The 26,208-nt window shown below is 41.4% G+C and overlaps 1 long non-coding RNA gene across 1 annotated transcript in view; it reads right to left on the bottom strand.

The window, feature by feature from the left end:
• Nucleotides 1-9,489: 9,489 nt before the first annotated feature.
• The window catches only part of LOC143960525 (uncharacterized), a 44,247-nt gene continuing 27,528 nt past the window's right edge, over nt 9,490-26,208 (bottom strand). Inside the window, exon 3 of the long non-coding RNA XR_013270335.1 lies at nt 9,490-9,746. This is a non-coding gene — a long non-coding RNA (uncharacterized LOC143960525). The remainder of the gene's footprint in view (nt 9,747-26,208) is intronic.

Below are 26,208 nucleotides of genomic sequence, written 5' to 3'. Positions count from 1 at the left end.
GGGCAGTTAGGGTTAGCCCCCTTTAGTTCTAAGGTACCCCCCTAACCCCCCCAATAAAGGTTTAACCCCGTGATCACCCCCCGTCGCCAGTGTCACTAAGGCTGGGTTCACATTGCAGCGGTTTATGAGAACGGATGTGATTCGCACCGCACTGCAGTGCAAATCACATCCGATCTCTGTGCGATTCGAGTTCAGCTATACAGATAGTATGGCTGAATTCGTGTCGCACCCGCCGCAAACTCGCACGGGACCCTTTTTTTGGTCCGCAGCAGAATCGGATCGCATGGGTGTTCACACCATGCGATCCAAGTTTGCAGATCGCACTGCGATATGCGAACTGATCTGGGGGTGTCATTAACATTTCACTGACACTCCCAGCAGTTCGCATAGGGCAGTGTGAACTGCCGCCGGGAGGCATGCGATGCGGGAACCCGCCGCGCATTCGTGGCGTTCCCGCATCGCTCCAGTGTGAACCCAGCCTAATAAGCGATCGTTTTTCTGATCGCTGTATTAGTGTCACAGGTGACGCTAGTTAGGCAGGTAGGTATTTAGGTTCGCCGCAGCTTTTTATAGCGCCAGGGACCCCCATATACTACCGCATAAAGCCCCCTGATTGCCCCCTAGTTAACCCTTTCACCAGTGATCACCATATAACTGTTACAGGTGACGCTGGTTGGTTAGTTATTTTTTTATAGTTTCAGGGCACCCGCCATTTATTACCTAGTCTCACTAGTGTACCCCTAAATTTAGGGGTGTCTACTTTCTAAAATGGGGTCATTTGGGGGGGGGGGGTTTGTGCCATCTTGGCATTTTATGGCCTTCAAAACTGTAACGCCCTTAGAAAGCCTGAAGGCGGTGCTTGGTTTTTGGGGCCCCGTACGCGGCTAGGCTCCCAAAAAGTCCCACATATGTGGTATCCCCGTACTCAGGAGAAGCAGCAGAATTTATTTTGGGGTGTCATTTCACATATGCCCATGGCATGCGTGAGCAATATATCATTTAGTGACAACTTTGTGAAAAAAAAAAAAAGTTTGTAATTTTCCCGCAACTTGTGGCAAAATATAAAATATTCCATGGACTCAACATGCCTCTCAGCAAATAGCTTGGGGTGTCTACTTTCTAAAATGGGGTCATTTGTGGGGGTTTTGTGCCATCTTGGCATTTTATGGCCTTCAAAACTGTAATAGGTAGTGAGAAGTGAACTCAAAAAATTACGCCCTTAGAAAGCCTGAAGGCGGTGCTTGGTTTTCGGGGCCCCGTACGCGGCTAGGCTCCCAAAAAGTCCCACATATGTGGTATCCCCGTACTCAGGAGAAGCAGCAGAATTTATTTTGGGGTGTCATTTCACATATGCCCATGGCATGCATGAGCAATATATCATTTAGTGACAACTTTGTGAAAAAAAAAAAAAAAAAAAAAAAGTTTGTAATTTTCCCGCAACTTGTGGCAAAATATAAAATATTCCATGGACTCAACATGCCTCTCAGCAAATAGCTTGGGGTGTCTACTTTCTAAAATGGGGTCATTTGTGGGGGTTTTGTGCCATCTTGGCATTTTATGGCCTTCAAAACTGTAATAGGTAGTGAGGCGTGAAATCAAAAATTGACGCCCTTAGAAAGCCTGAAGGCGGTGCTTGGTTTTCGGGGCCCTGTACGCGGCTAGGCTCCCAAAAAGTCCCACATATGTGGTATCCCCGTACTCAGGAGAAGCAGCAGAATTTATTTTGGGGTGTCATTTCACATACGCCCATAGCATGTGTGAGCAATATATCATTTAGTGACAACTTTGTGTAAAAAAAAAAAAAAAATTTTTTTTTTGTCATTATTCAATCGCTTGAGGCAAAAAAATAAAATATTCAATGGGCTCAACATGCCTCTTATCAATTTCCTTAGGGGGTCTACTTTCCAAAATGGGGTCATTTGGGGGGGTTTTGTACTGCCCTGTCATTTTAGCACCTCAAGAAATGAGATAGGCAGTCGTAAACTAAAAGCTGCGTAAATTCCAGAAAACGTACCTTAGTTTGTAGATGTGACAACTTTTGCGCAAACCAATAAATATACAATTATTGACTTTTTTTTTACCAAAGACATGTGGCTGAATACATTTTGTCCTAAATGTATGACTAAAATTGAGTTTATTGGATTTTTCTAATAACAAAAAGTAGAAAATATCATTTTTTTTCAAAATTTGCGGTCTTTTTACGTTTATATCGCAAAAAATAAAAATCGCAGAGGCAATCAAATACCATCAAAAGAAAGCTCTATTTGTGGGAAGAAAAGGACGCAAATTTTGTTTGGGTACAACATTGCATGACCGCGCAATTACCAGTTAAAGCAGCGCAGTGCCAAAGTGTAAAAAGACCTCTGGTCATTTACCAGCAAAATGGTCCGGTCTGAAAGTGGTTAAGAGCATTGACTCTCTATTTAGGTATGTGTATTATATCCTCCTCCCAACATTCAAATACAGGATTTGTCTAGATTGCTTAGAATATTGGAATTAGGACCTTGGTCCCATGGACCCTGACCAATGGGACAAGACTTGAGAGACTGTCTCAGCTGTCTCCCTCTCAACCCAGAAATGTACAAAATAGTTTTTAGTTCACAGAGTGTATTATACCCTTTGAGGTAATTATTTAGATATTGGATTTTCATATTTCAAATGCTGAACATGTTGTACTTATTACAACTCCTACAAAAATCAAAAGTGGGTATAATAAGCATTCTCCACCTGGATGTCTCTACAACTGGCGCTTACAAGGTTACTTTTTGTGGCTCAGAAACTGCACAGAAATGGACCTCTCCAGTTTGTCCAAAGTTCACTCAATGGAAGACTCAATACTGTCAATTTCTAGTTGAAAAGAGGAAAGTTTACATATCAGTATAGAAGATGCCCTAAAAAATTATTTAATCTGTGGATGTCTTGGTTTCTCCCCCCCATTTTGGCCCTCTCTCCCCCATTGCTTTGGCCGGGTTGCTATAAAATTCTAACCTAGCACACTTCCAGTAAAACATAAAAACATAGGATCAAATCGCATGTGACAGCTCTTATTGTATTTTCAGTTTGCTAGCACTTTACAATCGTCACTCTTTTTTACCTCTATTGATATCTTTTTATGTGAGAACTTAATATTAATTTTGACTGCTTTAACACATCATCATATTTTTTTATAAAATATGTATTTTCTTGCTTATACAGTATAACTATCACAGACATTTGTATGTGTTGTTATTTGCAGAGTTTTACTCCCAGCTGGCTGAAATACATCAGTGTTGCTTCTCGTGTCTTGCTACACTACAGTGTAGTATTTAGAATTCCAGCGGAAGAATTTGCCAGACCAACCACAACACAGCTGCAAATGAGTTCAAGAGATTGTGTGTATGTTGGACAAAGCCTGGAAACCTTTCTCCTAGAGGCAGAATCAGCAATAACCCCCACGATCTGAAGAGGAAATGCACACATTTGGAATTCATTATATTTCAGGCACTCTTTGCTTGCAGCCCAACAAAGTGAAAGACAAAAATGCAGATAATGTTTTTGATAATTTGCATGTGAATTTTATGAGATCTTTCCAGTTACGTTGTTATATTTTAAAGGGAATATAATAATAAACAGTTTTTATCTATACATCTAAAAGATATCATCTTTATGTAAATAAAGTTAAAAGTGAGATTTAAAAACCTTGTACATAACTTGTATTGTGCTGCGGTATTACACTGAAGTTGCATTTTACTGATCACTGTGAGAAGTATGTAATGTACAATATAGTATATAGTATATAGAGTATAGGAGTCTGTAAGGCACAGAGTGCAGAGGTGTGTAATGTAAGGGTAAATAATAAGCCACGCTTAACTCACACAAACATCTAATTGTGCAAAAATACAAAACGAATCGTGAACTAATAATAGCTTCTATATATAAATTGATATACACTTATATCATGAATAGTGAAAAACATGTATGCATTATAAGCTCAAGCCGTGCAAATCACTCATTCCTTGCAATATAAGATCATGTTATATGTGCCTATAACGATATAAAAAAAAAAAAAGAACCACCCAGTGTATAAACAATAAGTCCGTATATATGAACCACAAGAAACTACTTTCAAAACTGTGAATAAAGTCCTCCACAGATGAACCACAATAATCATAGAAGATCCACTGCTGGGTCCAATTAAATAGTGCTTGATCCACCACCAACACATGGTTAAATTTGCCGCTTACCAGAAAAACATGACCCCCCCGCTACAGAGGGTCACAAAAGACCTGTAGGTATAGATTCGACTTCCAGCCAAAAGGGGTCCTCAGTATTCTCCTAGTGTCACCGCTCCAATAAGAGTTATATAGAAAACACTCCCAGACGTCTTCCTCATGGATCCAGAGGGACTCAGGGCAGGAACATCAAAGCCATAAAGGAAAAATAGAACTCCAAATAGTGTAAAACCCTTTATTACTGAAGATAAAAAAGTAAAATTGCACTTACAGTGTATAGAAGATCAAAAAGCCTTGAGTCCGCTGCGCGCCCTGGATGACGCAATTTTGTTGCGAAACGCGTAGGGCTGAGCGATACGCTAAACGTCACCTCGTGTTTGTAACGGTTCCAGGAGAACGGGTCTGTCCGTATGCGTCCGGCCGGCGCAACGGACTCAAGGTTTTTTGATCTTCTATACACTGTAAGTGCAATTTTACTTTTTTATCTTCAGTAATAAAGGGTTTTACACTATTTGGAGTTCTATTTTTCCTTTATGGCTTTGATGTTCCTGCCCTGAGTCCCTCTGGATCCATGAGGAAGACGTCTGGGAGTGTTTTCTATATAACTCTTATTGGAGCGGTGACACTAGGAGAATACTGAGGACCCCTTTTGGCTGGAAGTCGAATCTATACCTACAGGTCTTTTGTGACCCTCTGTAGCGGGGGTCATGTTTTTCTGGTAAGCGGCAAATTTAACCGTGTGTTGGTGGTGGATCAAGCACTATTTAATTGGACCCAGCAGTGGATCTTCTATGATTATTGTGGTTCATCTGTGGAGGACTTTATTCACAGTTTTGAAAGTAGTTTCTTGTGGTTCATATATACGGACTTATTGTTTATACACTGGGTGGTTCTTTTTTTTTTTTTTATATCGTTATAGGCACATATAACGTGATCTTATATTGCAAGGAATGAGTGATTTGCACGGCTTGAGCTTATAATGCATACATGTTTTTCACTATTCATGATATAAGTGTATATCAATTTATATATAGAAGCTATTATTAGTTCACGATTCGTTTTGTATTTTTGCACAATTAGATGTTTGTGTGAGTTAAGCGCGGCTTATTATTTTTAATTTTGTTTTTCTGTATTTATGTGACACAGTTAAGCTGCAGCTAAACCTTTCATTCTTAAGAGTATCACATATGATTAATGATTTATTTTATGTTTCACCTTAGCGCAGTTTTTTCTCCCTTTTTTAATGTAAGGGTAATATAAGTGCAAGGGTCATGCGTACATAATGCACAGAGTGCAGGCGTCAGGAGTGTATAACGCACAACCAAAATTGTATCAATTACCCTACCCCGGTCTCTCTTTTCAGTACAATTCTTTGCATCACCCCCCCCCCCCCAGTAAAAATGTTTTCTCCCCCAAACCACCAATCTCTTCTCCCAATATAACTTGTCTCCTTCTGCTGAAACCACCCCTCCCAGGACAAATATTTGACCCCCTACAAATACCCCTCCTAGCAACAAATGCAGCCCCCTGTCCTCCTTGTCAGCGCAAATTCTCTGTCCCATACCTCTGCAAGTCCCCTTCCTCTCCCAGCACGAATTCCCCCTCCCAGTACAAATCCTCTACCCTCTACAAATACCCCTCCTAGGAACAAATGCAGTGAGTGCAGTGCATGGCAGTAAATGGTGAACACGGCCAGGTTACACCGAGCAGTGGGAGTGGATTAACTACCTTCCACCTGCACTATAGTCGAATGACAGCTACAGCTCCTCATCAGTGCCCCCCAGTGCTGCCTTATCAGTGTTCATCAGTGCAGTTTCATTAGTGCCCACAGTGCCACCTCATCAGTGCCTAGCCGTGCCCATCAGAGCAGCCTAATCAGCGCACATCAATGATGGAGAAAAATGACCTGTTTGCTAAATTTTATAACAAACTATGACATTTCTTTTTTAAATGTTAGACATTTTTTTGTTTCTTCAGAAAAAAATAAAAAACCCAGTAGTGATTAAATACCACCAAAAGAAATCTCTATTTGTGTGAAAAAAATGATAAAAATGTAATTTGGGTACTGTGTTGCATGACTGCGCAATTGTCATTCAAAGTGCGACAACTCTGAAAGCTAAATATTGGCCTTGTCAGGAAGGGGGTATAAGGGCCCAGTAAGCAAGTGGTTAAACAAAACATGTGCCTATTCTCTGTATACATTGCAAGCACATGCTACAGTCCTTGTGACATGGTGTTAATCACTGTGCCACAAGTGACAGCTTCGCACACACTTTTAAATCACAGATCAAAGGATCATTATTTAAAAACTGAACTTATTTCTTTTACTTTTCTACACACAGGAAGCTAACACATTCTCTTAAAGAGGAATTAAACCCTGATGAGTTTACTTCCTCTTTCATTCCCTGCAAAGGCAAAGCATAATGGACTACTATGCATCGCATAGTAGCCCATTATGTGTCACTTACCTGACACAGGAGCCAGCGAAGTCGCCGCTGTCCCCTGTAGTCCGCCGCATCCATCTTGTTGGTGGGGTCTCGCAGCTCCGCCGCTGTCATTCGGCGAAGCCGCAATGACGTCACTCCTGGGCATGCGCACGGGAGCCGACACGCGCGGCAGCTCCTTTGCTGAGAATGCTGCGCTCAGTGCACCTGCGCGCCGCTGTCTACGGCGCATGCGCCGTAGACAGCGGTGCCCGTTTTCGGCCAAATATCTCCTAAACCATATTGGTTTAGGAGATATTGCTTGGACCTACAGGTAAGCTTTAATCTAGGCTTACCTGTAGGTCAAAGTGGTTTGTAAGGGTTTCCAACCACTTTAAGCGGGGCAGACATGCACGCTGCCGGCAACTAATTTCCGCTGTGATTACACATGTTATAAGCCGATCAGCGGGTGCCTGGTACTCGATGTCCACCAGCACCCGACGATCGTGTGCAGAGAGACAGAACTGCTGTTTTGACAGGGGGAAAGGATGGAGTTTGTGTCCCTGCAAAGCAGGGAATAAATTCACCTCTTCCCCTAGTAAAAGCACATCACACAGTTAACATAAACACTGTTTAGGCACACATTTAACCCTTTGATCGCCCTAGGTGTTAACCTCTTCCCAGCCATATTTTTAGCACTGCTCACTGTATTAGTGTCATTTGTTCCCAAAAAGTGTCAATACTGTCAGTTTGTGTTGGAATGTCCACCTCAATCTCGCAGTCCCACTGTGAGTCACTGATTGCTGTCATTACTAGTAATAAATAAATAAAGACATAAAAATATCCCATAGTTTGTAGGCACTATAATGTTGTTTGTGCAAAACAATCATAAAAACAATCGCAAATCAATATAAGCCTATTGGGATTTTTTTTTACCAAAAATATATAGAAAACAATAAAAATAATAATAATAACAAATAATAATAATAATAATAATATAATAAATAATATATATAAAAATAATATAATAATAATAAAAATCTCAGAGGTGATCAAATACTACCATAAAAAAGTTCTATTTGTGGGAACAAATTGCATACATTTTCTTTGGGTACAGTGGCACATGACTGCGTAGTTGTCAGTTAAAGTACACAGTGCCATATCGCAAAAAATGGCCTGGTCATGAAGCGGGGTAAATCTTCCAGAGGTCAAGTGGTTAAAGCCAGCAATTGTTCAGACAATAAATATTGTTGTCAGGACTTTGTTACAAAAAGCATAACATATATATTGCAGTAGTCTGGTGCATGTAGTGTTTACAGTGCAGCAGTCAGGGCTAAGTAGTGCATAGTATAGCATAGTGTACAGCATGGGTTCTTAACCTGTGGTCATTCAGCTGTGGCGGGAAACTATAAGTCCCATGAGGCATTGCAAGGCTGACAATGACAAGTATGACACCTAAAGGCAGAGGCATAATGGAACTTGTAGTTCTGCAACAGCTGGAGGACCACAGTTTGAGCACCCATGGAGCATACAGTGCAGCAAACAGTGCAGAGGTCAGGGCTAAAATGCATGGCAAAGATTGTAGAGGAAAATTGTCAGAAAGAGCCTCTTTACATTTTGGTGATGAGAGTATGAGTACCCCCATAAATGTAGGCTGTCATTGATGAGGGTGTTCTCCCTTAGATGTTGGTGGTCAGTGTTGTGTGTGACCCTTAAAGCAGTTGTATACCTGCACATAAAGAAGAAAAAAGAGAAAAAAAAAACCCTGCAAGGCAAATGCATAATGAGCCCTCTCTCTTTCCAGCGCTATGCTCATCTGCAGTACCACTAGTCTCTCTTCCTGCTCTCACTGGACAGGCGTTCATCTGGGCGCCTTCACGTCTCCTCCCTGACCCTTTATTTAAGGTGGCATGTGAGTAGCAAAGTTATTCAGTATTATATTCTCCCATTCATTTGTGGAGAATTACTTATATCATTTTTTATTTTATTTCCTTTTTTCCTTTTATACAGACCTACATGAAATGAATACTTTTACCATGCATTAATGTATTATCGCATCAAACTCCTGAGTGGACACGAAATGCGTTGAGTTCCATGGATGCTACACAACTTGTTTCATTATATATCATTATATACTTTGGTATGACTTTTTACGAATAATATGTTTATTATATATGGACTTTTTTATGATGTTTCCTTTACAGATGACGGTGAATATTGTGATCCAATTTTTGTAATGTATTTTTGCATTTTTGGTAACCATAAATTATACTCTTTATCTCATTTTGTGGCCCACCTGCTTTAAAGTCCCATGACCAATGTCTTGTTTTTATGTGAATATTTTGGGATGGAGGTGGGTCATGGTGTATGCCTCAGATTATTCTTTTGTCTATGTTGTAATAGCATCAGGGTGGCTCTGCTGCTATCAAATCCAGTGAGGAGGGAGAGCATCAGCAGGGGACCTCAGAAGAGAAGGTAAAGGGCAACTCTGTCAATATCCTTGCACAGAGAAGGTAAACATCTTTGTTGTTGTTTCAGGAAAACAATTAGGAGCCTTTACTATCACTTTCACTTGCAATACCACAGCCATCATAAATGATCACTATGGCAATTTCCTATTATTGGCAGATCCATCTAGTGGCCATAATGTGGTATTTTCCTGAAATACCGCAAATCAGGGAAATATTGAATTACAGCCACTAAATGGAGCTGATAATCACAGAAAATAAACAAATTAGAAAAAATAGAAAGCCACTAATCCAGAAAATGCAGATTCTTGCAGGGTTCTTACTTTTCTCTGACTCCTGATCTCCATACTTCCCAGTCTATAAAACAAAATGAAGCCCATGAACAGACCCAATAAGCAGACAACTAGCATGTTCATAAAAGCTGATTAATGACAGCCTCTATATTCCACTCAGGAAAGACTTACTTAAAGCGATACAAAATATTTCCCATCAACCATTATCCAGCATTTACTTACTATAATCATTGTTGATGCCAATTCTCTCCTTAGATTCTGATTTCTGTTTTGTTTTTCTCTTCTGCTCATGGGGGGTGGGGGGACGGGGGGACGGACGGACATATATAGACATTAATATGGAACCACTCCCTAGAAGGATATCCATAATAAATTATGGAGGAAATAAAAAAAGAATACAGAAGAAAATGTTACAGTGAAATGTCATGCACTTGGGTAGTTAAAGCTATTTATAAAAATAGAATAAAGAGATACAAAACAATGGGGTTTATTTACCAAAACTGGAGCGTGCAAAATCAGGTCGGGCATGTTAGTCAATCAGCTACTAACTTAAGCTTGTTCAATTAAAGAACTATAGAGCAAGGGAAGATTATAAGCCCTGTAAGATTTTTTTCCGCCATCTGTGTCCCTTTGTGGAGATTTCCCTTCACTTTCTGTCCCATAGCCAAAGAGGAAGTGAGATAAAATCCCCACAAATTAAGGCAATTGCTTGGGGAACCCCAGGACACCAGCAACTAGTGTCCACTAGATTTCCACTCTATTACTTTTCTGGGGACAAACCAAAATTTTTCCTTTTACTTTCACTTTCCATGACAATTGTAAACAGGACAAATAGAAAGGGTGAATTTTCTTAAAGCAGGGTTCCACCCATTTAAAAGTCAGCAGCTACAAGAAGTGTTGCTGCTGACTTTTAATAATCAGAGACTCACCTGTCCCACGGTCCAGCAATTTGGGCGCACAAAGCCTTGCACCTCTCTCTCTCCTCTCAGCGGCACTGGCATTCTAACTGTGGGTGCCAGCTGTGGCTTTACAGCTGGGCATGCACCATGCATGCGCGAGCCCACTGCGTGCTGCGAATGGCCGGGCAATCTTCTGGGACCTGTGATGTGTCCCAGAAGATTGCAGGGAGAAAGGGGGAGAGGTGATCTTCCTTTTGGTGCCGTGGTGACAGGGGATGAAATGGGAGCTGGGTGCCTGTAAAAACTGTGTACCCGCCCCCCCAAAAAAATGACATGCCAAATGTGGCATGTTAGGGGGTCACCAAGACTTAAAGCGGACGTTCCATTTTTGGGTGGAACCCCACTTTAATAAGGACAGCAATAAAAACTGACAAGTGTTCTAATAAGTCTCCACTGTATCCAAAATAAAAAAAGGTTTTTTAGTTATACTGTGGCAAAGTGGCTCGGCTGTGCAAATTGCTTACCAGTACAGCGGTTCATGCACTAGCTTCTGTGGGCACGCACGTGCCGCCAGAGGCCCAAGCGTGCTGATTGGCCAGCGGGGGGAGCCAATCAGCGGGTCCGGTGGAGTCGATGTCCACTGGCCGCCCGCGATCGTTCCCACAGAGACTGAACGGGGATCTGCCAAAGTAAACAAGAAAGATCTCCATTCTGACAGGGGACTGATTACTGTAATAATGTCATTGGTTCCCAAAAAAGTGTAAAAAAATTTCAGCTTGGTGTCCGATCTGTCCGCTGCAATGTCGCAGTCCCGCTAAAAATCACTGATCACTGCCATTGCTAGTAAAAAAAAAAATAAATAAATAATAAAAATGCCATAAATCTATCCCCTATTTTGTAGATGTTATAACTTTTGTGCAAACCAATCAATATACACTTATTGGGCTTTTTTTTACCAAAAATATGTAGCGGTATACATATTGGCTTAAATTGATAAAGAAATGTAACTTTTTAATTTTTTTTGGATATGTTTTATAGCAGTAAATAAAAAAAATATATATTTTTTTTAAATTGACAGTCTTTTTTTGTTTATAGCACAAAAAATAAATAGCGCAGAAATACCACTAAAAGAAATTTTGCACTCTTCAGTTTTATTAAATCAACCCCAATATCTCCTCTGTGTGAAAACCAATGGAAACCAACAATTTCTTACTATTTCCACCATTGTCACATCTCTAACACACAAGATCTGCCCAGATAGTGGGGAATTTATTAAAGGGAACCTGTAATGACACATGGAGGCTGCCACTGCTGGCCTCCCCTTCTGAAAATAATAGTTGCTGTCAAGCTGCTGCAGTGGCTTCAAAGCATGTAATTGACTTACTCTAACTTGGAAGCATGCTTGCTCTGGGTCATTAACCGGGAAAAACATTTGGTTTTCATGATAGATCATCTGGACCATTAATGATCAGACAGACCGAAGCTGGCCAAACACAATACAATCAGATTGCACAAATTCTGTACAATCTAATTTTACAATAACTAGAGTAATGGACTTATGTGTTCAATCTATTCACTTGATATTTAATCAGATGGACTCAAAACTGACATGGTTACTGGTGAATCAAAATTAAATCGTCCAATCAGACTGTAACATATGTGATCAGCTTTGGGCCTTGTTTACATTGGAAGACAGTTAACAAAAATCATCTGAGATGTGTTTTTAAAGTCTGCTTTAACCTAACATGGTGGCCAGAGGCGTTGTATACATATGACAGATCGCAGTAGTGCAGTCCAACGTGACCCATTCAAGTGAAAGGGACAACATTTGTGCAAAACATAAGCGTTTGTGGCACGGTACAGCAAGCTTTCAATGGTTAAAACAAATATCCAGGAGATGACAGATCACCTTTGAACTCCCTATCAACTGCCCTCTAAAAAGCAATTCACCGCAGAGCACCTTTCAGGGCGCACCTCAACAGTAGACATGGCCTTAATACTAAAATAACTAGAGAAGAAGCTTGTATGATGTAGATTTACTAATAACACGTTTTTAAGGTGAAATGTAAACAGAAGAAGAAGAAATACTCCTGCGCTTGTGAGGAAGTTAATCGTGTGAAAAGTTGTAGTACTGCTTGAAACCACAAAACTGATGATACTGCGTGTGTCCCGCTGCCTAGACTGACCAGGGGTGGTCTGAAGAAAACTGTGTGGAATGGGTGAATGCCAGGCTCGTGATCAAACGCTAGCATCAAAGTCATACAGTTTATTCATGAACAATAAAATACATACATGAAAAAATCAATATATAAATATATACTACGTATCGTAAAAGTGGGGTTACAAAGTATGCACTAGAGGGTTAAAAGTTGGACATGCCCATACAGGGGAAAATGCTTAAAAATAGGTTAAATAGGTTGACGCGTTTCGAAGATAACCTCTTCATCAGAACCTTGAAATCAAGAACCCAGTCTGTACAAACAGGTGGACCGACATGATCGACAAGCAGAGGAGTGGCTAGTAGGGAGATATATCATGTGGTGAATAATTGGTTTCCTTTAGCTCTAGCCCAGTCCTCATCGCAGTGTTCTAAAAATATAAATCATATATATATATATATATATATATATATATATATATATATATATATATATATATATATATATATATATATATATATATATATATATATATATATATATATATATATATATATATATATATATACACAGTATATAGTTTAGGCACAGATTGCATTAAAAAATTTGTGTTATTTTTTACTATTTTTTTTTGTATTTGCTTTGCAGGTATGGTATGTCTTACTGTTATACTGTAATGTTACTTTGTTTTATTTTTAACCATCATTTGCTTAGCAGGTACCCCATTCAGTTGCAGCACAGATTTATTTATCTTGACAGCAACAGCGTTTGCTCACATGATACATAAAGCCGTGACTCCAGCGCTGTAGGAGGTGATTTCACCACCACAGTTAAAAAAAGAGCATATATGCCAAAGCATGGGGGCAGCAGGGGTGGAGGAGCGATTTGCTCCTACCTTTTGGGGTGGATGTTCCCATGCTTTGGCATATATATATATATATATATATATATATATATATATATATATATATATATATTTTAGGCACAGATTGCATTAAAAAATGTGTTAGTTTTTACTATTTTTTTTTGTATTTGCTTTGCAGGTATGGTATGTCTTACTGTTATACTGTGATGTTATTTTGTTTTATTGTTAACCATCATTTGCTTAGCAGGTAACCCATTCAGTTGCAGCACAGATTTATTTATCTTGACAGCAACAGCGTTTGCTCCTATGATACATAAAGCCGTGACTCCAGCGCTGTAGGAGGTGATTTCACCACCACTGTTAAAAAAAGAGCATATATGGCAAAGCATGGGGGCAGCAGGGGTGGAGGAGCGATTTGCTCCTACCTTTTGGGGCAGATATCCCCATGCTTTGGCATATATATATATATATATATATATATATATATATATATATATATATATATTTTAGGCACAGATTGCATTAAAAACTTGTTATTTTTTACTATGCTTTTTTTTTGTATTTGCTTTGCAGGTATGGTATGTCTTACTGTTATACTGTAATGTTACTTAGTTTTATTGTTAACCATCATTTGCTTAGCAGGTACCCCATTCAGTTTCAGCACAGATTTATTTATCTTGACAGCAACAGCGTTTGCTCCCATGATACATAAAGCCGTGACCCCAGCGCTGTAGGAGGTGACTCCACCACCACAGTTAAAAAAAAAAAAAGTGCATATATGCCAAAGCATGGGGGCAGCAGGGGTGGAGGAGCGATTTGCTCCTACGTTTTGGGGCGGATGTCCCCATGCTTGGGCATATATATATTTTAGGCACAGATTACATTAAAAAATGTGTTATTTTTTACTATGTTTTTTTTTTTATTTGCTTTGCAGGTATGGTATGGCTTACTGTTATACTGTAATGTTACTTTGTTTTATTGTTAACCATCATTTGCTTAGCAGGTACCCCATTTAGTTGCAGCACAGATTTATTCATTTTGACAGCAACAGCGTTTGCTCCCATGATACATAAAGCCGTGACTCCAGCGCTGTAGGAGGTGATTTCACCACCACTGTTAAAAAAAAGAGCATATATGCCAAAGCATGGGGGCAGCAGGGGTGGAGGAGCGATTTGCTCCTACGTTTTGGGGCGGATGTCCCTGTCAGGTACTCACCAAAGCCGAAGTGCTGAGAGGGGCTTCCCTTGCAGCTGGGTGCACAGTACCCCTGAGGGTGAAACAGTGGGTACAGGGCACGGAGAGGCACGGGTTGCCAGCAGGTGACTAGTATGCAGAAGGTCTTCTGAAGGAAGAGATGCCCATGCAGATGATCTTGGAACTGGTAGAAGTAAATGCCTGCCAGGGGTTCTAACACCTGGAGTGAAGGCAGAGGGTCAGACACAGGTATCAGTCCGTGAGACAAGGATATTCCAGAGGCAGGCCGATGGTCAAGCACAGGTATCAGTCCGTGAGACAAAGGATATTCCAGAGGCAGGCCAAGGGTCAAACACAGGTAACAGTCCGTGAGCCAGCAAGGCTAAGTGCAGAAAACAGGGGATATTCCAGAGGCAGGCCGAGGGTCAAACACAGGTATCAAGCAGGAAGTCCGTTTAACAAGCCAGGGGTCAGATCAGGAGAGAATCAGAGTTGTCTTTAAGCAATCCGGGTCACAACAGGAAGTGGTCAACAGGAACAGGAAACAGGAACACAGGTGAGCTGAGGAGACAAACCAGCAAAGACACAGAGCACATTGATGCCTTTTATAGGCCTGTCAGGCCAATCAGGTAAGGCCCATAGCCGTGTGCATAGGTGTGCACATGCGCGTACGGCATTGTATCGTATCAGACATATGCGTGCGTCGTTGTGCAACTCTTCCCCGCAGGCACACGGGGAAGTGCCGACGTTGAAGTCTGGTGATTCTCTGACAGTCCCCATGCTTCGGCATATATAAATGGTGCATGTATGCCCATCATTAGAAGTGGGTGGATGAAGGGAGGTATTCTAATGGTGGGCATACCCACTGATCAATCTCTTTTTTTTGTTCAGCCCACAGGCTGCATGAAAAAAAAGATTACAATATATGCCCAACAAGGACCAGCGATGTACTGGTATGTTGCTGGACTTTGAGTGGTTACACCAAAATGATGCCTGCAGGTTTAGGTATCATTCTTTTCAGCCAGCAGTCGGATTTCATGTAAAAGCAATCCTAATGGCTAGACTGCTTTTACAAACAGTGAGAGGGAATGTCCCCCCCACCGTCTTCCATGTTTTTCTCTGGCTCTCCTGTCCCAACAGCCGGTTATTCGGCCAGCTGACCATAGAGCTGATCAGAGACCAGAATGGCTCCAATCATCTTTACGGCCTAAGAAACCGGAAGCTACGAGCATTTCATGAATTAGGTTTCGCCCGATGTAAACAGCACCATTGGGAAAGAATTTTATCACACCGAAATTGGTGTGGTCAGATGCTTTGAGGGCAGAGGAGAGATCTAGGGTCTAATAGACCCCAATATTTTTCAAAAAAGAGTACCTGTCACTACCTATTGCTATCATAGGGGATATTTACATTCCCTGAGATGACAATAAAAATGATAAAACAAAAAAAAAAGAAAGGAACAGTTTAAAAATAAGCTAAAAAAGAAAAAAAAAAGCACCCCTTTCCCCACCTGCTCTCGCGCAAAGGTGAACGCAAGCATCGGTCTGACGTCATATGTAAACAGCAATTGCACCATGCATATGAGGTAGACATGTGCATTAGTTTTTGTCCGAATGCATTTTCGTCCGAATTTCAGCTATTTTCGTTTTCGTTTTGACAAACGATAACGAAAGCACAAAATCCGAAAAACGAAAGATCCGACATAAATAAATGCTTTATTTTTGTTTTCATTGTTACAACAGTTCGATATAGAATAGGAGATTCGACATGACTCTGACAACAATCTGTGTCTATAGAACCTGTGTTCGAATGTGCCTAACCTTACCTCTATTAGTCCAAGATTATATAGAGAAAATATTCGACAGAGAAAAAAGATTTGACAGAGAGAAAAGATTCTGCAAGATACTGTCCTAAAAAGTGTTTGGGGACCCGGGTCCTGCCCCAGGGGACATGGATCAATGCAAAAAAAAGTTTTAAAAACGGCCGTTTTTTCGGGAGCAGTGATTTTAATAATGATTAAAGTGAAACAATAAAAGTGTAATATTCCTTTAAATTTCGTAGGGGGGGGTTGTCTATAGTATGCCTGTGAAGGGGCGCATGTTTCCCGTGCTTAGAATTGTCCCTGCACAAAGTGTCATTTATGCAGGAAAAAAAGTCCTTTAAAATCACTCGCAGCTATTATGAATTGTCGGCTCCCGTAATACAGAGAACACTCATTGAAAGTCATTGATAAAAAAATAAATAAATAAATTTAAAAAAAAAGCGTGGGGGTCCCCCAAATTAAATTACCAGGCCCTTCAGGTCTGGTATGGATATTAAGGGGAACCCTGCCTCAAATTTAAGAAAAAATTTGACGTGGGGTTCCCCCTAAATATCCATAACCAGACCCTTCAGGTCTGGTATGGATATTAAGGGGAACCCCGCGTCAAATTTAAAAAAAAAATTGACGTGGGGTTCCCCCTAAAAATCCATACCAGACCCTTTATCCGAGCACGCAACCTGGCAGGCCGCAGGAAAAGAGGGGGGGACGAGAGAGCGCCCCCCCCTCCCTCCTGAACCGTACCAGGCCACATGCCCTCAACATTGGGAGGATGCTTTGGGGGTCTGTGACCCCTCAAAGCACCTTGTCCCCATGTTGATGAGGACAAGGGCCTCATCCCCACAACCCTGGCCGGTGGTTGTGGAGGTCTGCGGGTGGGGGGCTTATCAGAATCTGGAAGCCCCCTTTAACAAGGGGACCCCCAGATCCTGGCCCCCCCCCTGTTTGAAATGGTAAGGGGGTACAAAAGTACCCCTACCATTTCACAAAGAAAGTGTAAAAAATGGTTAAATAAAACAAACACACTTTTGAAAAATTCCTTTATTAAAAATAAAAAAATAAAAAAAAGATTCCAGCGGCGGTAATCCACTCTTGCTATCCAGCGACGGACGGTCATCTCTCCAGCGATGTCTCATCTCATCCAGCGCAGCGAATTCTCCGTCCTTCTTCTGTCTCCGTGGAGGAGACACTGCAAGGATTCCGGCGGCCTGACGTTTCTTATATACGGAGGGCGGGGCCACCCGTCACCTGACCCCGCCCCCCTCGGACGCAAGAGGAAACCCGGGGTTCCCTGTGACGTAGGGGTGACCCGCACCCCTCTGATGTAACACAGGCAGGTTTCCGTTACATCAGAGGGGGGCGGGGTCACCTATACGTCATGGGGAACCCCGGGTTTCCCCTTGCGTCAGAGGGGGGCGGGGTCAGGTGACGGGTGGCCCCCGCCCTCCGTATATAAGAAACGTCAGCCACCGGAATCCTTGCAGTGTCTCCTCCACGGAGACAGAAGGATGGATCGCTGCGCTGGATGAGATGAGACATCGCTGGAGAGATGACCGTCCGTCGCTGGATAGCAAGAGTGGATTACCGCCGCTGGAATCTTTTTTTTATTTTTTTATTTTTAATAAAGGAATTTTTCAAAAGTGTGTTTGTTTTATTTAACCATTTTTTACACTTTCTTTGTGAAATGGTAGGGGTACTTTTGTACCCCCTTACCATTTCAAACAGGGGGGGGGCCGGGATCTGGGGGTCCCCTTGTTAAAGGGGGCTTCCAGATTCTGATAAGCCCCCCGCCCGCAGACCTCCACAACCACCGGCCAGGGTTGTGGGGATGAGGCCCTTGTCCTCATCAACATGGGGACAAGGTGCTTTGAGGGGTCACAGACCCCCAAAGCATCCTCCCAATGTTGAGGGCATGTGGCCTGGTACGGTTCAGGAGGGAGGGGGGGCCGCTCTCTCGTCCCCCCCTCTTTTCCTGCGGCCTGCCAGGTTGCGTGCTCGGATAAAGGGTCTGGTATGGATTTTTAGGGGGAACCCCACGTCAATTTTTTTTTTAAATTTGACGCGGGGTTCCCCTTAATATCCATACCAGACCTGAAGGGTCTGGTTATGGATATTTAGGGGGAACCCCACGTCAAATTTTTTCTTAAATTTGAGGCAGGGTTCCCCTTAATATCCATACCAGACCTGAAGGGCTTGGTAATTGAATTTGGGGGACCCCCACGCTTTTTTTATTTATTTATTTTTATTTTTTTTTATCAATGACTTTCAATGAGTGTTCTCTGTATTACGGAGCCGACAATTCATAATAGCTGCGAGTGATTTTAAAGGACTTTTTTTCCTGCATAAATGACACTTTGTGCAGGGACAATTCTAAGCACGGGAAACATGCGCCCCTTCACAGGCATACTATAGACAACCCCCCCCCTACGAAATTTAAAGGAATATTACACTTTTATTGTTTCACTTTAATCATTATTAAAATCACTGCTCCCGAAAAAACGGCCGTTTTTAAAACTTTTTTTTGCATTGATCCATGTCCCCTGGGGCAGGACCCAGGTCCCCAAACACTTTTTAGGACAGTAACTTGCAAATTAGCCTTTAAAATGAGCACTTTAGATTTTGAACGTTGGAGTCCCATAGACTTTAATAGGGTTCTAAAGTATGCTATATACTAGCTCCGTCGAATCTTCTTTATACATTCGACAGACACCATAAGCCTTCAAAGACAGATTCGACCGTGATTCATGTGGATTTTCGGACGAATGCAATTTTTGAACGAAAAACGAAATAAATAAAAACGAATTTCGGGAGTAACTAAATAAAGTTTTCAGACGAAAACGAAATTCCGAAACGAAATATTTTACTCTGCACATGTCTAATATGAGGTATCATCGCGAAGGTCAGATCGAGGGCAGTAATTTTAGCAGTAGACCTCCTCTGTAAATCTAAAGTGGTAACCTGTAAAGGCTTTTAAAAATGTATGTAGGTTGTCGCCACTACATGTTTGTGTGCAATATTAAAGCATGCAGTGTTTGGTATCCATGTACACGGTCTAAGATCATATTTTTCATTTCATCAAACATTTGGGCAATACAATGTGTTTAATGCCACGTACACATGATCGGACTATGCGGTGGACTTAGTCCGGTGGACAATCCACCGGACTTTGCAGCGGAGGTCTGCCGGACTTTCCGAACGAGCGGACTTGCGCATACACGACCACACACTAACAGACTTTCCGGCGGACTAGGTCCAGTGGACAATCCGCCGGACTTTTGGCGGAGGTCAGACGGACTTTACAAATGCACGGACTTGCCTACACATGGAATAAAGTCCGTTCATTTTGAATGTGACTTCAGGTACGACGGGACTAGAGAAGCAAGTCAATCTCGCTGCTTCCATCAGCGAGATTGACACCTTGCAAGCCACGTCGCCTGGTATGGGTTTTAAGGGTAACCCCTATGGCGAAAAATGGCATGGGCCCCCCCCCAAAGTCCATACCAGACCTTTATCCAAGCACGCAGCCTGGCCACTCAGGAAAAGGGGTGGGGACGAGCGAGCGCCCCCCTCCTGAACCGTACTAGGCCGCATGCCCTCAACATGGGGGGGTGGGTACTTTGGGGAAGTGGGGCTCCCTGCGGCCCCCCCGGCCCAAAGCACCTTGTCCCCATGTTGATGAGGACAAGGGCCTCTTCCGGACAACCCTTGGCGTTGGTTGTCGAGTCTGCGGGCGGGGGGCTTATCGGAGTTCGGGAGCCCCCTTTAATAAGGGGGCCCCCACCCTATGTGAATGAGTATGGGGTACTTGGTACCCCTACGCATTCACCTGAGGGAAAAAGTGTCAATTAAAAAAACACACTACACAGGCTTTTAAAGTAGCTCCGGGGGTCTTCTTCCGACTTCTCCGTACTTTCCGATTCTTCTCGCCAGGTTCCTTCGATATCTTCTGCTCTTTTGCTAGTGGAGGAGACCGGCTTTCTCCTTCGTCGTTGCCATCATCTTTTGGGAAAAAAAGTCCGCTGGAGCCCACACACAATAGAATTGTCCGGCGGACTCTGGTATGCTGGAATAAGTCTGCCGGATAGTCCAATCGTGTGTATGGGGCATTAGTGCATTAAAACTTTAAAAAGTGTTTTTTCCCAAAAAAATGCGTTTGAGGACCTTTGCTTTAAAAAAAATATATATAATGTTTGGGGGTTCAAATTAATTTTCTTTCAAAAAAAATATATATTTTTTCATGTAAACAAAAAGTGTCTGAAAGGGTTTTGTCTTGTTTAACCACTAAAGGACCGCCTCACGCCGATATACGTCGGCAGAATGGCACGGCTGGGCACAATCACGTACCTGTACGTGGCTCTTTAATTGCCCAACCGTAGGTTGAGAGCGCCACTGGCGGCGCGCTCCTGACCCAGTCCTGAGCTCCATGACCGTGGCCGAAGAACGAGGAGAGGTCTGTGTAAACAAACCTCTCCCCATGCTTCCTAGTGCGGCTGTCACCGATCGTCAGTTCCCTTTTATAGGGAAAGACGATCAGTTATGTCACATGCCAGGCCACGCCCCCCTACAATAAAAAAACATAATGTCACACATAACCCCTACACTGCCCCCTAGTGGTTAACTCCTTCACTGCCAGTGTCATTTACACAGGAATCAGTGCATTTAAATAGCGCTGATTGCTGTATAAATGATAATGGTCCCAAAACTGTGTCAAAAATATCCGATGTGTGCGCCATAATGTCGCAGTCACAATAAAAATTGGTGATCGCCGCCATTATTAGTAAAAAAAAAAAATATATATTAATAAAAGTGCTATAAAACTATCCCCTATTTTGTAAACACTATAACTTTTGCGCAAACCAATCAATAATCACTAATTGAGATTTTTTTTTACCAAAAATATGTAGAAGAATACGTATCGGCCTAAACTGAGGAAAAAATGTGTTTTTTATATACTTTTGGGGCATATTTATTATAGCAAAAAAAGTAAAAAATATAGAATTTTTTTCAAAATTGTCGCTCTATTTTGGTTTATAGCACAAAAAATAAAAACCGCAGAGGTGATCAAATACCACCAAAAGAAAGCTCTATTTGTGGGAAAAAAAAGGACGTCAAGTTTGTTTGAGAGCCACGTCGCATGGCCGCGCAATTGTCAGTTAAAATGACGCAGTGCAGAATCGCAAAAAGGGGCCTGATCCTTTTGGTGCAAATTGGTCCGGGGCTTAAGTGGTTAGTAGAGTGGGTGATGTGTGACATAAGCTTCTAAATGTTGTGCATAAAATGCCAGAACAGTTCAAAACCCCCCCAAATTAACCCATTTTGTAAAGTAGACACCCCAAGCTATTTGCTGAGAGGCAAGTTGCAGGAAAATTAAATTTTTTATTTTTTTTGCACAAAGTCATCACTAAATGATATATTGCTCAAAAATGCCATGGGCATGTGTGAAATTACACCCCAAAATACATTCTGTTGCTTATTCTGAGTACGGGGATATCACACGTGTGAGACTTTTTGGAAGCTTAGCCGCGTACGGGACCCCAAAAACCAAGCACCGCTTTCAGGCTTTCTAAGGGTGTCAATTTTTGATTTCACTCTTCACTGCTTATCATAATTTCGGAGCCTATGGAATGCCCAGATGGCACAAACTCCCCCAAATGACCCCATTTTGGAAAGAAGACACCCCAAGCTATTTGCTGAGAGGTATGGTGAGTATTTTGCAGACCTTGCTTTCGGTCACAAAGCTTTGAAAATTGAAAAAAGAAAAAAAAATGTTTTTCCTTTTCTTTCATCATTTTCAAAAACAAATGAGAGCTGCAAAATACTCACCTCTCAGTAAATAGCTTGGGGTGTCTACTTTACAAAATGGGGTCATGGGGAGGGGGTTGTGCCATCTGGGCATTTTATGGCCTTCAAAACTGTGATAGGTAGTGGTCCTGAAGGCAGTGCTTGGTTTTCGGGGGCCCCGTGCGCAGCTAGGCTCCCAAAAAGTCCCACACATGTGGTATATCATTTAGTGACAACTTTTTGTAAAATGTTTTATTTTGTTGTCATTATTCAATCACTTGGGACAAAAAAAAATTAATATTGAATTGGCTCAACATGCCTCTCATAAATTTCCTTGGGGTGTCTACTTTCCAAAATGCAGTCATTTGTGGGGAGTTTGTACTGCCCTGCCTTTTTAGCACCTCAAGAAATGAGATAGGCAGTCAAGCTAAAAGCTGTGTAAATTCTAGAAAATGTACCATAGAGTTTGTAGACGCTATAACTTTTGCGCAAACCAATAAATATACGCTTATTTACGCTTATTTACTTTTTTTACCAAAGACATGTGGATGAATACATTTTAGCCTAAATGTATGACTAAAGTTTTGGTCTTTTTCCGTTTATATCACAAAAAATAAAAATCGCAGAGGCAATCAAATACCATCAAAAGAAAGCGCTATTTGTGGGGAAAAAAAAGACACACATTTTGTTTGGGTACAGCATTGCATGACCGCGCAAATAGCAGTTAAAGTAACACAGTGCCAAATTGTAAAAAGTGCTCTGGTCAGGAAGGGGGTAAAACCTTCTGGGGCTGAAGTGGTTAAACAAAAAAACTAAAAGAAAATTAGATCTAAAGATTAAGTGAATATTTACCTTATATACGTATAAGATAGACATATCAGATAGATGTATAAGATATAAGTTATATTGTAAGGTAAAAAAGAATAAAATAGATGTATAAGTAAGAAAGTATATCACTGTATAAGATAAGTTGTAGTATGATTGTCTGCTTTTTGTTTAACTTTTTGTTTAACTGGGATGGGCTGAAGTAACTTAAAGTGACACATATATATATATCTATATATATATATATAGATATATATATATATAGATATATATATAGAGAGAGAGAGAGAGAGAGAGAGAGGGATGTATGATAGAAGTTATAGTGTTATAGTGTAAGGTAATATTAGATAAGATAGATTAATAAGTTAGAAAGTATATTACAGTATAAGATAAGTTGTAGTATGATTGTCTTGTTTAACTGAGATGACTTGAAGCAACTTAAAGTGACACCCCCATTCACCCCAACGGTAAGTGTGGTAAGTATGAAGGTAAGTAGCTATGTTTATAGACATAAAATAAGACACATTTATAAGATAAAAAAACAACAAAAATCAAAAACATTCAGATAAGATAAGATAGATAGATACCATAGAATATATATTTTATATATTGTAAATATATATGTATTTTTTGTTTTTTGTCTTAGCACCTAGAAATAAAGGAGTGTGCTTGGCTGGCTGTAAGGCCGCGTACACACGCGGGGACTGTTCGCTCAACTTTGTCCGCTGAACAGTGTTTCGGCGGACAGTCCGCTCGTGTGTGGGCCTTCAGCGGACAGTTTCAGCGAACAGTCTGCTGAACAAAGTTTTTCGGAATTTCCGAAAAACTGTCCGCTGAAACTTTGTTTGAGCGGACAGTCCGCTCGTGTGTAGGCTTGTTCGTCAAACTAAGTTCCGCGCATACTCAGAAAGAATTTACAGGGCGGAAGCGCTCGGTCTTGTAAAACTAGTGTTCGCATTGAAGCTAGCATATTCGTCATGCTGCTAATTTTGTGGTTTTTTTAATATAGCCCGTTCTTTTCTTCTTCGTAATGCAAGAAAAGTGAAGTAGCTTTGCTGCTTATATTCACACAGAGTTATACTACATGTTTTTATTCATCCTCATCCTATGATTAATCTTCCAATTATAGAAAAAATATATTCCAAATTAATAAACAAAACAAAAAAAACCCTCTAAAAAAAAAAAGAAAAAAAAATTATATATATATATATGTGTCTATCTTAAAAAAAAAAAAATATAAAATAAAAAAAAAAACCCCAAAATTTATATATATATTTTTATTTCTGAAAAAAAAAATATAGAATTTATCTATTACTATATATTTTTGGAACTACTATTGTCGTATTTTTTTTTTTTTTTGTGGGGGGTTTGAAACAAGATGGACTTGCATTTTTTTGGCCAAGCAGGACTATGCAAGTAGAGATAGATAGATAGATAGATAGATAGATAGATAGATAGATAGATAGATAGATACCCAAACCAGCATTTTAGCTTACACATGATTGCATGTTCAAAATCAGCAGAGCTTCCCCTCATTTCAAATGTTAAGCCTCAAATTTACAGCGACTGCACTTCCAAGTGCACTTGCAGTGCTTTAAAAATTGCACTTGAGGTTAGCATATTTACATGAACGTGTGTTTTGTAAATAACCCCCAGAGTCTTTTGACATGTATCTGCCTACTCACAAATAAGGTTTGTTTTTTAAGCCAAAATTATACAAAAATATTGAAAAAAAAAAAAAAAAAAAAAAAACATACAAGATTTTTTGTAAATAATAAATTTTTATTTTTCCTCAGAACCAAAATAAATCAAGAGGGAGGCAACACTGGAGACAATTTTGACGTTTGTGAAGCCTTTTGTCCCCCAGGCACACATCAAGTGAGTGGACACCAAAATTCCGAACCTGCGTAGCATGTACATAGGGAGCAAAACCAGGTCCTAGAATCCCAAAGACCAGGAACAGCAGCAGATGAGATCTATGTCCCCAGACTGTGGTACTACAACAGCCTGCGTCTTCTTTCAGAGCAGACTGAAGCCAGGCAGTCACCTGCGACTCTTCCGTCTAGCCTTCCCTCCACGCGTCGCTGGAGGCTGTGCCTCTGGTGGTGGAGTTGTGGTAGGAGGAGGAGGAGGAGGAGGAGGAGGAGGAGGAGGAGCAGTAGGGTCTGTGTTGTAAAGCTTAGTGGTGGGTGTGAGCTCACCCTTCAGACCCCGTTGGATGGCATCAAAAAAGATTGCCTCACACAAGTTTCGTTGTGGTTTGTCCCCGGATTGGGGGGTTTTGACAAAATTTGTGTGGCTTGCCGTATCAGCACCAAGGACTCCTCCTCTGTACGGCCCATCCTCCTGGGCCTTTTGCTGGCTAGGCGGAGGGGAGGGACCTGGCTTTCAGTCCGGCTCCTGCTGGGCCCAGCTAGCTCCTGTGTGTGGCTGGTCCCGGCCTCCTCCTCCATACCACTGGTCCCGGCCTCCTCCTGGGTGAGCTCATCCTGTGTAAAAAAACAAAGCAATCAATAACTAAAATATGTCTATATTTAGAAATCATCAATCACTAACAATTTTACAGTTCTCACTTGCAAATACATTTGTCTTGAAATACAAAAGGCTATCATTTTGACACCATCATTTTTCCATCAGTTCACCAAGATTTGAGCCACATTTGTGTAAACTACTGTATCCTTCTATCTAATTTAATTTGTGATGAAATCCTAGATTTGGAAGCAATTCAAACATTGAACTTTACATCATTAATATTTGAGCAATCCAAACTTTAGAAACTAAAATATACCTGGCTCCAGCTGGGCGCATCAACTTCGTCCAGCAAGGAAGGGTCTGGTTCTTCCAGGGATGGCTCACCTGAGGCGGAGGGAAGGGTGGAGGGACGGGTAGACGGAAGAGTCGAAAGTGACGGCCTGGCTTCTGACGTGTCATCCAGAAAACGCAGCCTGTCATAATACCACAGCTTAGGTACATAGACCTGACCTGCTGCTGATCCTGATGTTTGGGACTCTAGGATCTTTCTTTGCTCCCGCCTATACACGCTACGCAGGTTCTTAATTTTGGTGTTCACAAAGTCAGTGTCTGCCTGGGGGACTCGGGTTTTCACAAACGTCAAAACTGTCTCCAGTGTCTTCTTCCGGGCAGCACGGCTTGGATATTGGGGGTGTTTTGTATCCCACAGATTGCTGTGCGACTCCACTAAATCGAGAAATGTTGAGAGGAAGGCCTCCTCCTTAAAGGGGTCTGCAGTATACCTTTGCATTTTCTGAAA

The sequence above is a fragment of the Lithobates pipiens genome, unplaced genomic scaffold, assembly GCF_037356315.1.
Source record: "Lithobates pipiens isolate NorthernLeopardFrog02 unplaced genomic scaffold, aLitPip1_a1.2 Scaffold_8, whole genome shotgun sequence".
In the NCBI taxonomy this organism is placed as follows: Eukaryota; Metazoa; Chordata; class Amphibia; order Anura; family Ranidae; genus Lithobates; species Lithobates pipiens.
This window is presented reverse-complemented; position numbering and strand designations above follow the sequence as displayed.